Here is a 13878-nt window from a genome sequence, read left to right on the forward strand (position 1 = left end):
GCCCCGCCCCCGCTGTTTCCCCAGGCCCCGAAACGTCATTGTCCGCAGGGCCCGACCCCTCCATGAGAGAATGGCCCGCCCCATCGATGTACGCAGGCCCCGCCCACTCACTGAGCGGAGGGCCGCCCCCTCAACGCCACGACGCCACGCCTCTTCCTTGTGTGGACGGGCCAGCCCCTGACATCACATTGGCCCCGCCCAATCCTTGACCAATGGCCGAACCCGTTCCGGACGTCAAAGCCGCGCCCCTTTCCACTGGCCGCGCCCCCGAGACATGACGTCATATGCTCACTGAAGAGGCCACCGCCATATATATAAAAAAAACGGAGCTGCCGCGCGTGCGCAGTGCCGCGCCCAAAAATGACGGTCCGGGTTGAGGCCTGAGACCTGGGATTGGGATCTGGTCTCTGCACTGAGTCCAGTTCCGGGTCTGGGCCCTGGCCTCTGCGCTTGGGCTCCGTCTCCGGCCGCTGCTGACGGTCCGACGCTTCAGAAAATGGCAGAGAGAGGGTGTGAGTTCTGGACCATTTCATTCAGAGAGTGTTCATTGTACTAGCGCCGGAATAGATCAGGAAACCAGTAACTACACCTGTTCCTACAGACAGGGGGTATATCAGTGTGTGTGAGTCAGTAACTACACCTGTTCCTACAGACAGGGGGTATATCAGTGTGTGTGAGTCAGTAACTACACCTGTTCCTACAGACAGGGGGTATATCAGTGTGTGTGAGTCAGTAACTACACCTGTTCCTACAGACAGGGGGTATATCAGTGTGTGTGTGTCAGTAACTACACCTGTTCCTACAGACAGGGGGTATATCAGTGTGTGTGTGAGTCAGTAACTACACCTGTTCCTACAGACAGGGGGTATATCAGTGTGTGTGAGTCAGTAACTACACCTGTTCCTACAGACAGGGGGTATATCAGTGTGTGTGAGTCAGTAACTACACCTGTTCCTACAGACAGGGGGTATATCAGTGTGTGTGAGTCAGTAACTACACCTGTTCCTACAGACAGGGGGTATATCAGTGTGTGTGAGTCAGTAACTACACCTGTTCTACAGACAGGGGGTATATCAGTGTGTGTGAGTCAGTAACTACACCTGTTCCTACAGACAGGGGGTATATCAGTGTGTGTGAGTCAGTAACTACACCTGTTCCTACAGACAGGGGGTATATCAGTGTGTGTGAGTCAGTAACTACACCTGTTCCTACAGACAGGGGGTATATCAGTGTGTGTGTGTGTCAGTAACTACACCTGTTCCTACAGACAGGGGGTATATCAGTGTGTGTGAGTCAGTACCTACACCTGTTCCTACAGACAGGGGGTATATCAGTGTGTGTGAGTCAGTAACTACACCTGTTCCTACAGACAGGGGGTATATCAGTGTGTGTGAGTCAGTAACTACACCTGTTCCTACAGACAGGGGGTATATCAGTGTGTGTGAGTCAGTAACTACACCTGTTCCTACAGACAGGGGGTATATCAGTGTGGTGTGAGTCAGTAACTACACCTGTTCCTACAGACAGGGGGTATATCAGTGTGTGTGTGTGTCAGTAACTACACCTGTTCCTACAGACAGGGGGTATATCAGTGTGTGTGTGTGTCAGTAACTACACCTGTTCCTACAGACAGGGGGTATATCAGTGTGTGTGAGAGTCAGTAACTACACCTGTTCCTACAGAAAGGGGGTATATCAGTGTGTGTGAGTCAGTAACTACACCTGTTCCTACAGACAGGGGGTATATCAGTGTGTGTGTGTGTCAGTAACTACACCTGTTCCTACAGACAGGGGGTATATCAGTGTGTGTGTGTCAGTAACTACACCTGTTCCTACAGAAAGGGGGTATATCAGTGTGTGTGAGTCAGTAACTACACCTGTTCCTACAGACAGGGTGTATATCATTGTGTGTGTGTGTCAGTAACTACACCTGTTCCTACAGACAGGGGGTATATCAGTGTGTGTGTGTGTCAGTAACTACACCTGTTCCTACAGACAGGGGGTATATCAGTGTGTGTGTGTGTCAGTAACTACACCTGTTCCTACAGACAGGGGGTATATCAGTGTGTGTGTGTGTCAGTAACTACACCTGTTCCTACAGACAGGGGGTATATCAGTGTGTGTGTGTCAGTAACTACACCTGTTCCTACAGACAGGGGGTATATCAGTGTCTGTGAGTCAGTAACTACACCTGTTCCTACAGACAGGGGGTATATCAGTGTGTGAGAGTCAGTAACTACACCTGTTCCTACAGACAGGGGGTATATCAGTGTGTGTGTGTCACTAACTACACCTGTTCCTACAGACAGGGGGTATATCAGTGTGTGTGTGTCACTAACTACACCTGTTCCTACAGACAGGGGGTATATCAGTGTGTGTGTGTCACTAACTACACCTGTTCCTACAGACAGGGGGTATATCAGTGTGTGAGAGTCAGTAACTACACCTGTTCCTACAGACAGGGGGTATATCAGTGTGTGTGTGTCAGTAACTACACCTGTTCCTACAGACAGGGGGTATATCAGTGTGTGTGAGTCAGTAACTACACCTGTTCCTACAGACAGGGGGTATATCAGTGTGTGTGTGTCAGTAACTACACCTGTTCCTACAGACAGGGGGTATATCAGTGTGTGTGTGTCACTAACTACACCTGTTCCTACAGACAGGGGGTATATCAGTGTGTGTGTGTCAGTAACTACACCTGTTCCTACAGACAGGGGGTATATCAGTGTGTGTGTGTCAGTAACTACACCTGTTCCTACAGACAGGGGGTATATCAGTGTGTGTGAGTCAGTAACTACACCTGTTCCTACAGACAGGGGGTATATCAGTGTGTGTGTGTCACTAACTACACCTGTTCCTACAGACAGGGGGTATATCAGTGTGTGTGAGTCAGTAACTACACCTGTTCCTACAGACAGGGGGTATATCAGTGTGTGTGTGTCAGCTAACTACACCTGTTCCTACAGACAGGGGGTATATCAGTGTGTGTGAGTCAGTAACTACACCTGTTCCTACAGACAGTGGGTATATCAGTGTGTGTGTGTCAGTAACTACACCTGTTCCTACAGACAGGGGGTATATCAGTGTGTGTGAGTCAGTATCTACACTTGTTCCTACAGACAGGGGGTATATCAGTGTGTGTGAGTCAGTAACTACACCTGTTCCTACAGACAGGGGCTATATCAGTGTGTGTGAGTCAGTAACTATACCTGTACCTACAGACAGGGGATATATCAATGTGTGTGTGTCAGTAACTACACCTGTTCCTACAGACAGGGGGTATATCAGTGTGTGTGTGTCAGTAACTACACCTGTTCCTACAGACAGGGGGTATATCAGTGTGTGTGAGTCAGTAACTACACCTGTTCCTACAGACAGGGGGTATATCAGTGTGTGTGTGTCAGTAACTACACCTGTTCCTACAGACAGGGGGTATATCAGTGTGTGTGTGTCAGTAACTACACCTGTTCCTACAGACAGGGGGTATATCAGTGTGTGTGTGTCAGTAACTACACCTGTTCCTACAGACAGGGGGTATATCAGTGTGTGTGTGTCAGTAACTACACCTGTTCCTACAGACAGGGGGTATATCAGTGTGTGTGAGTCAGTAACTACACCTGTTCCTACAGACAGGGGGTATATCAGTGTGTGTGAGTCAGTAACTACACCTGTTCCTACAGACAGGGGGTATATCAGTGTGTGTGTGTCAGTAACTACACCTGTTCCTACAGACAGGGGGTATATCAGTGTGTGTGTGTCAGTAACTACACCTGTTCCTACAGACAGGGGTATATCGAGTGTGTGAGAGTCAGTAACTACACCTGTTCCTACAGACAGGGGGTATATCAGTGTGTGTGTCAGTAACTACACCTGTTCCTACAGACAGGGGGTATATCAGTGTGTGTGTGTCAGTAACTACACCGGTTCCTACAGACAGGGGGGTATATCAGTGTGTGTGTGTCAGTAACTACACCTGTTCCTACAGACAGGGGGTATATCAGTGTGTGTGAGTCAGTAACTACAACCTGTTCCTACAGACAGGGGGTATATCAGTGTGTGTGTGTCAGTAACTACACCTGTTCCTACAGACAGGGGTATATCAGTGTGTGTGTGTCAGTAACTACACCTGTTCCTACAGACAGGGGGTATATCAGTGTGTGTGTGTCAGTAACTACACCTGTTCCTACAGACAGGGGGTATATCAGTGTGTGTGGGAGTCAGTAAACTACACCTGTTCCTACAGACAGGGGTATATCAGTGTGTGTGAGTCAGTAACTACACCTGTTCCTACAGACAGGGGGGTATATCAGTGTGTGTGAGTCAGTAACTACACCTGTTCCTACAGACAGGGGTTATATCAGTGTGTGTGAGTCAGTAACTACACCTGTTCCTACAGACAGGGGGTTATTCAGTGTGTGTGTGTCAGTAGACTACAACTGTTCCTACAGACAGGGGGTATATCAGTGTGTGTGAGGTCAGTAACTACACCTTTTCCTACAGACAGGGGGTATATCAGTGTGTGTGTGTCAGGTAACTACACCCTGTTCCTACAGACAGGGGGTATATCAGTGTGTGTGTGTCAGTAACTACACCTGTTCCTACAGACAGGGGGGTATATCAGTGTGTGTGTGTCAGTAACTACACCTGTTCCTACAGACAGGGGGAATATAAGTGTGTGTGTGTGTGTCAGTACTACACCTGTTCCTACAGACAGGGGGTATATCAGTGTGTGTGTGTCAGTAACTACACCTGTTCCTACAGACAGGGGTATATCAGTGTGTGTGTGTGTCAGTAACTGCACCTGTACCTACAGACAGGGGGTATATCAGTGTCTGTGTGTCAGTAACTACACCTGTTCCTACAGACAGGGGGTATATCAGTGTGTGTGTGTGTCAGTAACTACACCTGTTCCTACAGACAGGGGGTATATCAGTGTGTGTGAGTCAGTAACTACACCTGTTCCTACAGACAGGGGGTATATCAGTGTGTGTGTGTCAGTAACTACACCTGTTCCTACAGACAGGGGGTATATCAGTGTGTGTGAGTCAGTAACTACACCTGTTCCTACAGACAGGGGGTATATCAGTGTGTGTGTGTCAGTAACTACACCTGTTCCTACAGACAGGGGGTATATCAGTGTGTGTGTGTCAGTAACTACACCTGTTCCTACAGACAGGGGGTATATCAGTGTGTGTGTGTCAGTAACTACACCTGTTCCTACAGACAGGGGGTATATCAGTGTGTGTGTGTCAGTAACTACACCTGTTCCTACAGACAGGGGGTATATCAGTGTGTGTGTGTCAGTAACTACACCTGTTCCTACAGACAGGGGGTATATCAGTGTGTGTGTGTCAGTAACTACACCTGTTCCTACAGACAGGGGGTATATCAGTGTGTGTGTGTCAGTAACTACACCTGTTCCTACAGACAGGGGGTACATCAGTGTGTGTGTGTCAGTAACTACACCTGTTCCTACAGACAGGGGGTATATCAGTGTGTGTGTGTGTCAGTAACTACACCTGTTCCTACAGACAGGGGGTATATCAGTGTGTGTGTGTGTGTCAGTAACTACACCTGTTCCTACAGACAGGGGGTATATCAGTGTGTGTGTGTCAGTAACTACACCTGTTCCTACAGACAGGGGGTATATCAGTGTGTGTGTGAGTCAGTAACTACACCTGTTCCTACAGACAGGGGGTATATCAGTGTGTGTGTGTCAGTAACTACACCTGTTCCTACAGACAGGGGGTATATCAGTGTGTGTGTGTCAGTAACTACACCTGTTCCTACAGACAGGGGGTATATCAGTGTGTGTGTGTCAGTAACTACACCTGTTCCTACAGACAGGGGGTATATCAGTGTGTGTGTGTCAGTAACTACACCTGTTCCTACAGACAGGGGGTATATCAGTGTGTGTGAGTCAGTAACTACACCTGTTCCTACAGACAGGGGGTATATCAGTGTGTGTGTGTCAGTAACTACACCTGTTCCTACAGACAGGGGGTATATCAGTGTGTGTGAGTCAGTAACTACACCTGTTCCTACAGACAGGGGGTATATCAGTGTGTGTGTGTCAGTAACTACACCTGTTCCTACAGACAGGGGGTATATCAGTGTGTGTGTGTCAGTAACTACACCTGTTCCTACAGACAGGGGGTATATCAGTGTGTGTGAGTCAGTAACTACACCTGTTCCTACAGACAGGGGGTATATCAGTGTGTGTGAGTCAGTAACTACACCTGTTCCTACAGACAGGGGGTATATCAGTGTGTGTGAGAGTCAGTAACTACACCTGTTCCTACAGACAGGGGGTATATCAGTGTGTGTGAGTCAGTAACTACACCTGTTCCTACAGACAGGGGGTATATCAGTGTGTGTGAGTCAGTAACTACACCTGTTCCTACAGACAGGGGGTATATCAGTGTGTGTGTGTCAGTAACTATACCTGTTCCTACAGACAGGGGTATATCAGTGTGTGAGAGTCTGTAACTACACCTGTTCCTACAGACAGGGGGTATATCAGTGTCTGTGAGTCAGTAACTATACCAGTTCCTACAGACAGGGGGTATATCAGTGTGTGTGTGTCAGTAACTACACCTGTTCCTACAGACAGGGGGTATATCAGTGTGTGAGAGTCAGTAACTACACCTGTTCCTACAGACAGGGGGTATATCAGTGTGTGTGAGTCAGTAACTATACCAGTTCCTACAGACAGGGGGTATATCAGTGTGTGTGTGTCAGTAACTACACCTGTTCCTACAGACAGGGGGTATATCAGTGTCTGTGAGTCAGTAACTACACCTGTTCCTACAGACAGGGGGTATATCAGTGTCTGTGAGTCAGTAACTATACCAGTTCCTACAGACAGGGGGTATATCAGTGTGTGTGTGTCACTAACTACACCTGTTCCTACAGACAGGGGGTATATCAGTGTGTGTGTGTCAGTAACTACACCTGTTCCTACAGACAGGGGGTATATCAGTGTGTGTGTGTCAGTAACTACACCTGTTCCTACAGACAGGGGGGTATATCAGTGGTGTGTGAGTCAGTAACTACACCTGTTCCTACAGACAGGGGGTATATCAGTGTGGTGTGAGTCAGTAACTACACCTGTTCCTACAGACAGGGGGTATATCAGTGTCTGTGTGTCAGTAACTATACACCTGTTCCTACTGACAGGGGGTATATCAGTGTGTGTGTGTGTCAGTAACTACACCTGTTCCTACAGACAGGGGGTATATCAGTGTGTGTGTGTGTCAGTATCTACACCTGTTCCTACAGACAGGGGGTATATCAGTGTGTGTGTGTCAGTAACTACACCTGTTCCTACAGACAGGGGGTATATCAGTGTGTGTGTGTCAGTAACTACACCTGTTCCTACAGACAGGGGGTATATCAGTGTGTGTGTGTGTCAGTAACTACACCTGTTCCTACAGACAGGGGGTATATCAGTGTGTGTGTGTCAGTAACTACACCTGTTCCTACAGACAGGGGGTATATCAGTGTGTGTGAGTCAGTAACTACACCTGTTCCTACAGACAGGGGGTATATCAGTGTGTGTGTGTCAGTAACTACACCTGTTCCTACAGACAGGGGGTATATCAGTGTGTGTGTGTCAGTAACTACACCTGTTCCTACAGACAGGGGGTATATCAGTGTGTGTGAGTCAGTAACTACACCTGTTCCTACAGACAGGGGGTATATCAGTGTGTGTGTGTCAGTAACTACACCTGTTCCTACAGACAGGGGGTATATCAGTGTGTGTGAGTCAGTAACTACACCTGTTCCTACAGACAGGGGGTATATCAGTGTGTGTGTGTCAGTAACTACACCTGTACCTACAGACAGGGGGTATATTTGTGTGTGATGTCAGTAACTACACCTGTCCTACAGACAGGGGGGTATATCTGTGTGTGTGTGTCAGTAACTGCACCTGACTCTACAGACAGGGGGTATATCAGTGTTGTGTGTGTCAGGTAACTACAACTCCTGTTCCTACAGACAGGTGGTATATCAGTGTCGTGTGAGTCAGTAACTACACCTGTTCCTACAGACAGGGGGTATATCAGTGTGTGTGTGTGTCAGTAACTACACCTGTTCCTACAGACAGGGGGTATATCATGTGTGTGTGAGTCAGTAACTACACCTGTTCCTACAGACAGGGGTATATCTGTGTGTGTGTGTTGTCAGTAACTACACCTGTTCCTACAGACAGGGGGTATATCAGTGTGTGTGAGTCAGTAACTACAACCTGTTCCTACAGACAGGGGGTATATCTGTGTGTGAGAGTCAGTAACTACACCTGTTCCTACAGACAGGGGTAATATCAGTGTGTGTGAGTCAGTAACTACACCTGTTCCTACAGACAGGGGGTATATCAGGTGTGTGTGTGTCAGTAACTAACACCTGTTCCTACAGACAGGGGGTATATCAGTGTGTGTTGTCAGTAACTACACCTGTCCTACAGACAGGGGTGTTATCAGTGTGTGTGTGTCAGTAACTACACCTGTTCCTACAGACAGGGGGTATATCAGTGTGTGTGTGTCAGTAACTACACCTGTTTCCTACAGACAGGGGGTATATCAGTGTGTGTGTGTCAGTAACTACACCTGTTCCTACAGACAGGGGGTATAATCAGTGTGTGTGTGTCAGTAACTACACCTGTTCCTACAGACAGGGGGTATATCAGTGTGTGTGTGTGTCAGTAACTACACCTGTGTTCCTACAGACAGGGGGTATACTCAGTGTGGTGTGTGTCAGTAACTACACCTGTTCCTACATGACAGGGGGTATATCAGTGGGGTGGTGTCAGGAACTGACACCTGTTCTTACAGACAGGGGGTATATCAGTGTGTGAGAGTCAGTAACTACACCTGTTCCTACAGACAGGTGGTATATTCTAGTGTGTGTGAGTCAGTAACTACACTGTTTCCTACAGACAGGGGGGTATATTCAGTGTGTGTGTGTCAGTAACTACACCTGTTCCTACAGACAGGGGGTATATCAGTGTGTGTGTGGTCAGTAACTACACCTGTCCTACAGACAGGGGGGTATATCAGTGTGTGTGTGTCAGTAACTACACCTGTTCCTACAGACAGGGGGTATATCAGTGTGTTGTGAGTCAGTAACTACACCTGTTCCTACAGACAGGGGGGTATATCAGTGTGTGTGTGTCAGTAACTTAGCACCTGTTCCTACAGACAGGGGGGTATATCAGTGTGTGTGTGTCAGTAAACTACACCTGTTCCTACAGACAGGGGGTATATCAGTGTGTGTGTGTCAGTAACTACTACCTGTTCCTACAGACAGGGGGTATATCAGTGTGTGTGAGTCAGTAACTACACCTGTTCCTACAGACAGGGGGTATATCAGTGTGTGTGAGTCAGTAACTACACCTGTTCCTACAGACAGGGGGTATATCAGTGTGTGTGAGTCAGTAACTACACCTGTTCCTACAGACAGGGGGTATATCAGTGTGTGTGAGTCAGTAACTACACCTGTTCCTACAGACAGGGGGTATATCAGTGTGTGTGAGTCAGTAACTACACCTGTTCCTACAGACAGGGGGTATATCAGTGTGTGTGAGTCAGTAACTACACCTGTTCCTACAGACAGGGGGTATATCAGTGTGTGTGAGTCAGTAACTACACCTGTTCCTACAGACAGGGGGTATATCAGTGTGTGTGAGTCAGTAACTACACCTGTTCCTACAGACAGGGGGTATATCAGTGTGTGTGTGTCAGTAACTACACCTGTTCCTACAGACAGGGGGTATATCAGTGTGTGTGAGTCAGTAACTACACCTGTTCCTACAGACAGGGGGTATATCAGTGTGTGTGAGTCAGTAACTACACCTGTTCCTACAGACAGGGGGTATATCAGTGTGTGTGTGTCAGTAACTACACCTGTTCCTACAGACAGGGGGTATATCAGTGTGTGTGAGTCAGTAACTACACCTGTTCCTACAGACAGGGGGTATATCAGTGTGTGTGAGTCAGTAACTACACCTGTTCCTACAGACAGGGGGTATATCAGTGTGTGTGTGTCAGTAACTACACCTGTTCCTACAGACAGGGGGTATATCAGTGTGTGTGAGTCAGTAACTACACCTGTTCCTACAGACAGGGGGTATATCAGTGTGTGTGAGTCAGTAACTACACCTGTTCCTACAGACAGGGGGTATATCAGTGTGTGTGTGTCAGTAACTACACCTGTTCCTACAGACAGGGGGTATATCAGTGTGTGTGTGTCAGTAACTACACCTGTTCCTACAGACAGGGGGTATATCAGTGTGTGTGTGTCAGTAACTACACCTGTTCCTACAGACAGGGGGTATATCAGTGTGTGTGAGTCAGTAACTACACCTGTTCCTACAGACAGGGGGTATATCAGTGTGTGTGAGTCAGTAACTACACCTGTTCCTACAGACAGGGGGTATATCAGTGTGTGTGTGTGTCAGTAACTACACCTGTTCCTACAGACAGGGGGTATATCAGTGTGTGTGTGTGTCAGTAACTACACCTGTTCCTACAGACAGGGGGTATATCAGTGTGTGTGTGTGTCAGTAACTACACCTGTTCCTACAGACAGGGGGTATATCAGTGTGTGTGTGTCAGTAACTACACCTGTTCCTACAGACAGGGGGTATATCAGTGTGTGTGTGTCAGTAACTACACCTGTTCCTACAGACAGGGGGTATATCAGTGTGTGTGTGTGTCAGTAACTACACCTGTTCCTACAGACAGGGGGTATATCAGTGTGTGTGTGTCAGTAACTACACCTGTTCCTACAGACAGGGGGTATATCAGTGTGTGTGAGTCAGTAACTACACCTGTTCCTACAGACAGGGGGTATATCAGTGTGTGTGAGTCAGTAACTAGAGCTGTTCCTACAGACAGGGGGTATTATCAGTGTGTGTGTGTCAGAACTACACCTGTTCCTACAGACAGGGGGTTGTTCAGTGTGTGTGAGTCAGTAACTACACCTGTTCCTACAGACAGGGGGTATATCAGTGTGTGTGTGTCAGTAACTACACCTGTTCCTACAGACAGGGGTATATCATGTGTGTGAGTGCAGTAACTACACCTGTTCCTACAGACAGGGGGTATATCAGTGTGTGTGAGAGTCAGTAACTACAACCTGTTCCTACAGACAGGGGGTATATCTGTGTGTGTGTGAGTCAGTAACTACACCTGTTCCTACAGACAGGGGGTATATCAGTGTGTGTGAGAGTCAGTAACTACACCTGTTCCTACAGACAGGGGGTATATCAGTGTGTGTGAGAGTCAGTAACTACACCTGTTCCTAGACAGGGGGTATATCTGTGTGTGTGTGTGTCAGTAACTACACCTGTTCCTACAGACAGGGGGTATATCAGTGTGTGTGAGAGTCAGTAACTACACCTGTTCCTACAGACAGGGGGTATATCAGTGTGTGTGTGTCAGTAACTACACCTGTTCCTACAGACAGGGGGTATATCAGTGTGTGTGTGTCAGTAACTACACCTGTTCCTACAGACAGGGGGTATATCAGTGTGTGTGTGTCAGTAACTACACCTGTTCCTACAGAAAGGGGGTATATCAGTGTGTGTGAGTCAGTAACTACACCTGTTCCTACAGACAGGGGGTATATCAGTGTGTGTGAGTCAGTAACTACACCTGTTCCTACAGACCGGGGATATATCAGTGTGTGAGTCAGTAAATACACCTGTTCCTACAGACAGGGGGTATATCAGTGTGTGTGTGTGTCAGTAACTACACCTGTTCCTACAGACAGGGGCTATATCAGGTGTGTGTGTGAGTCAGTAACTACACCTGTTCCTACAGACAGGGGTATATCAGTGTGTGTGGTGTCAGTAACTACACCTGTTCCTACAGACAGGGGTATATCAGTGTGTGTGTGTCAGTAAACTACACCTTTCCTACAGACAGGGGGTATATCAGTGTGTGTGTGTCAGTAACTACACCTGTTCCTACAGACAGGGGGTATATCAGTGTGTGTGTGTCAGTACTACTACCTGTTCCTAACATGACAGGGGTATTATCAGTGTGTTGTTGTGTCAGTAACTACAGCCTGTTTCTACAGACAGGGGGGTTATATCAGTGTGTGTGTGGTCAAGTAACTACATAGCACCTGTGTCCTGACAGGACAGGGGGTATATCATGTGGTGTGGTGTGTCAGATCACTACACCTGTTCATAGCAGACAGGGGGGTATATCAGTGTGTGTGTGTTAGGTAACTGACACCTGTTCCTACAGACAGGGGGTACAGCAGTGTGTGTGCTGTCAGTAACGTCAACTGTTCCTACTGACAGGGGGTTATATCTGTGTGTGTGTGTCAGTAACTACACTGTTCCTACAGACAGGGGGTATATCAAGTGTGTGATGTCAGTAACTACACCTGTTTCCTACAGACAGTGGGTATATCAGTGTGTGTGAGTGTCAGTAACTACACCTGTTCCTACAGACAGGGGGGTATATCAGTGTGTGTGTGTCAGTAACTACAACCTGTTCCTACGACAGGGGGTATATCAGTGTGTGTGTGTCAGTAACTACACCTGTTCCTACAGACTGGGGTATATCAGTGTGTGTGAGTCAGTAACTACACCTGTTCCTACAGACAGGGGTATATCAGGTGTGTGTGTGTCAGTAACTACACCTGTTCCTACAGACAGGGTGGTATATCAGTGTGTGTGTGTCAGTAACTACACCTGTTCCTACAGACAGGGGGTATTTCAGTGTGTGAGAGTCAGTAACTCACCTGTTCCTACAGACAGGGGGGTATATCTGTGTGTGTGAGTCAGTAACTACACCTGTTCCTACAGGACAGGGGGTATATCAGTGTGTGTGAGTCAGTAACTACACCTGTTCCTACAGACAGGGGGTATATCAGTGTTGTGAGAGTCAGTAACTACAACTACACCTGTCCTACAGACAGGGGGTATATCAGTGTGTGTGAGTAGTAACTACACCTGTTCCTACAGAAGGGGGTATATCAGTGTGTGTGAGACAGTAACTACACCTGTTCCTACAGACAGGGGGTATATCAGTGTGTGTGTGAGTCACGTAACTACACCTGTTCCTACAGGACAGGGGGTATATCAGTGTGTGTGTGTCAGTAGCTACACCTTTTTTCCATGACAGACAGGGGTATAGTCAGTGGTGCGTGTGTCAGTTAACTACACCCTGTTCCTACAGACAGTGGGGGTATATATCAGTGTGTGTGAGGTCAGTAACTACACCTTGTTGCCACACGACAGGGGGTATATCAGTGTGTGGGATGCAGTAACTACACCTGTTCCTACAGACAGGGGGTATATCTGTGTGTGTGTGGCAGTAACTACACCTGTTCCTACAGGACAGGGGGTATATCAGTGTGTGTGTGTCAGTAACTACACCTGTTCCTACAGACAGGGGGTATATCAGTGTGTGTGAGTCAGTAACTACACCTGTTCCTACAGACAGGGGGTATATCAGTGTGTGTGAGTCAGTAACTACACCTGTTCCTACAGACAGGGGGTATATCAGTGTGTGTGTGTCAGTAACTACACCTGTACCTACAGACAGGGTGTATATCAGTGTGCGTGAGTCAGTAACTACACCTGTTCCTACAGACAGGGGGTATATCAGTGTGTGTGTGTCAGTAACTACACCTGTTCCTACAGACAGGGGGTATATCAGTGTGTGTGTGTCAGTAACTGCACCTGTACCTACAGACAGGGGGTATATCAGTGTCTGTGTGTCAGTAACTACACCTGTTCCTACAGACAGGGGGTATATCAGTGTGTGTGTGTGTCAGTAACTACACCTGTTCCTACAGACAGGGGGTATATCAGTGTGTGTGAGTCAGTAACTACACCTGTTCCTACAGACCGGGG

General features: G+C 47.7%; 1 long non-coding RNA gene across 1 annotated transcript in view; it reads left to right on the forward strand.

The window, feature by feature from the left end:
- The first annotated feature begins 341 nt into the window (after positions 1-341).
- LOC121274228 overlaps positions 342-13878 on the forward strand; it is a 120187-nt gene continuing 106650 nt past the window's right edge. Inside the window, exon 1 of the long non-coding RNA XR_005942238.1 lies at positions 342-510. This is a non-coding gene — a long non-coding RNA (uncharacterized LOC121274228). The remainder of the gene's footprint in view (positions 511-13878) is intronic.

Source organism: Carcharodon carcharias (assembly GCF_017639515.1).
Source record: "Carcharodon carcharias isolate sCarCar2 chromosome 35 unlocalized genomic scaffold, sCarCar2.pri SUPER_35_unloc_3, whole genome shotgun sequence".
NCBI classification, from domain to species: domain Eukaryota; kingdom Metazoa; phylum Chordata; class Chondrichthyes; order Lamniformes; family Lamnidae; genus Carcharodon; species Carcharodon carcharias.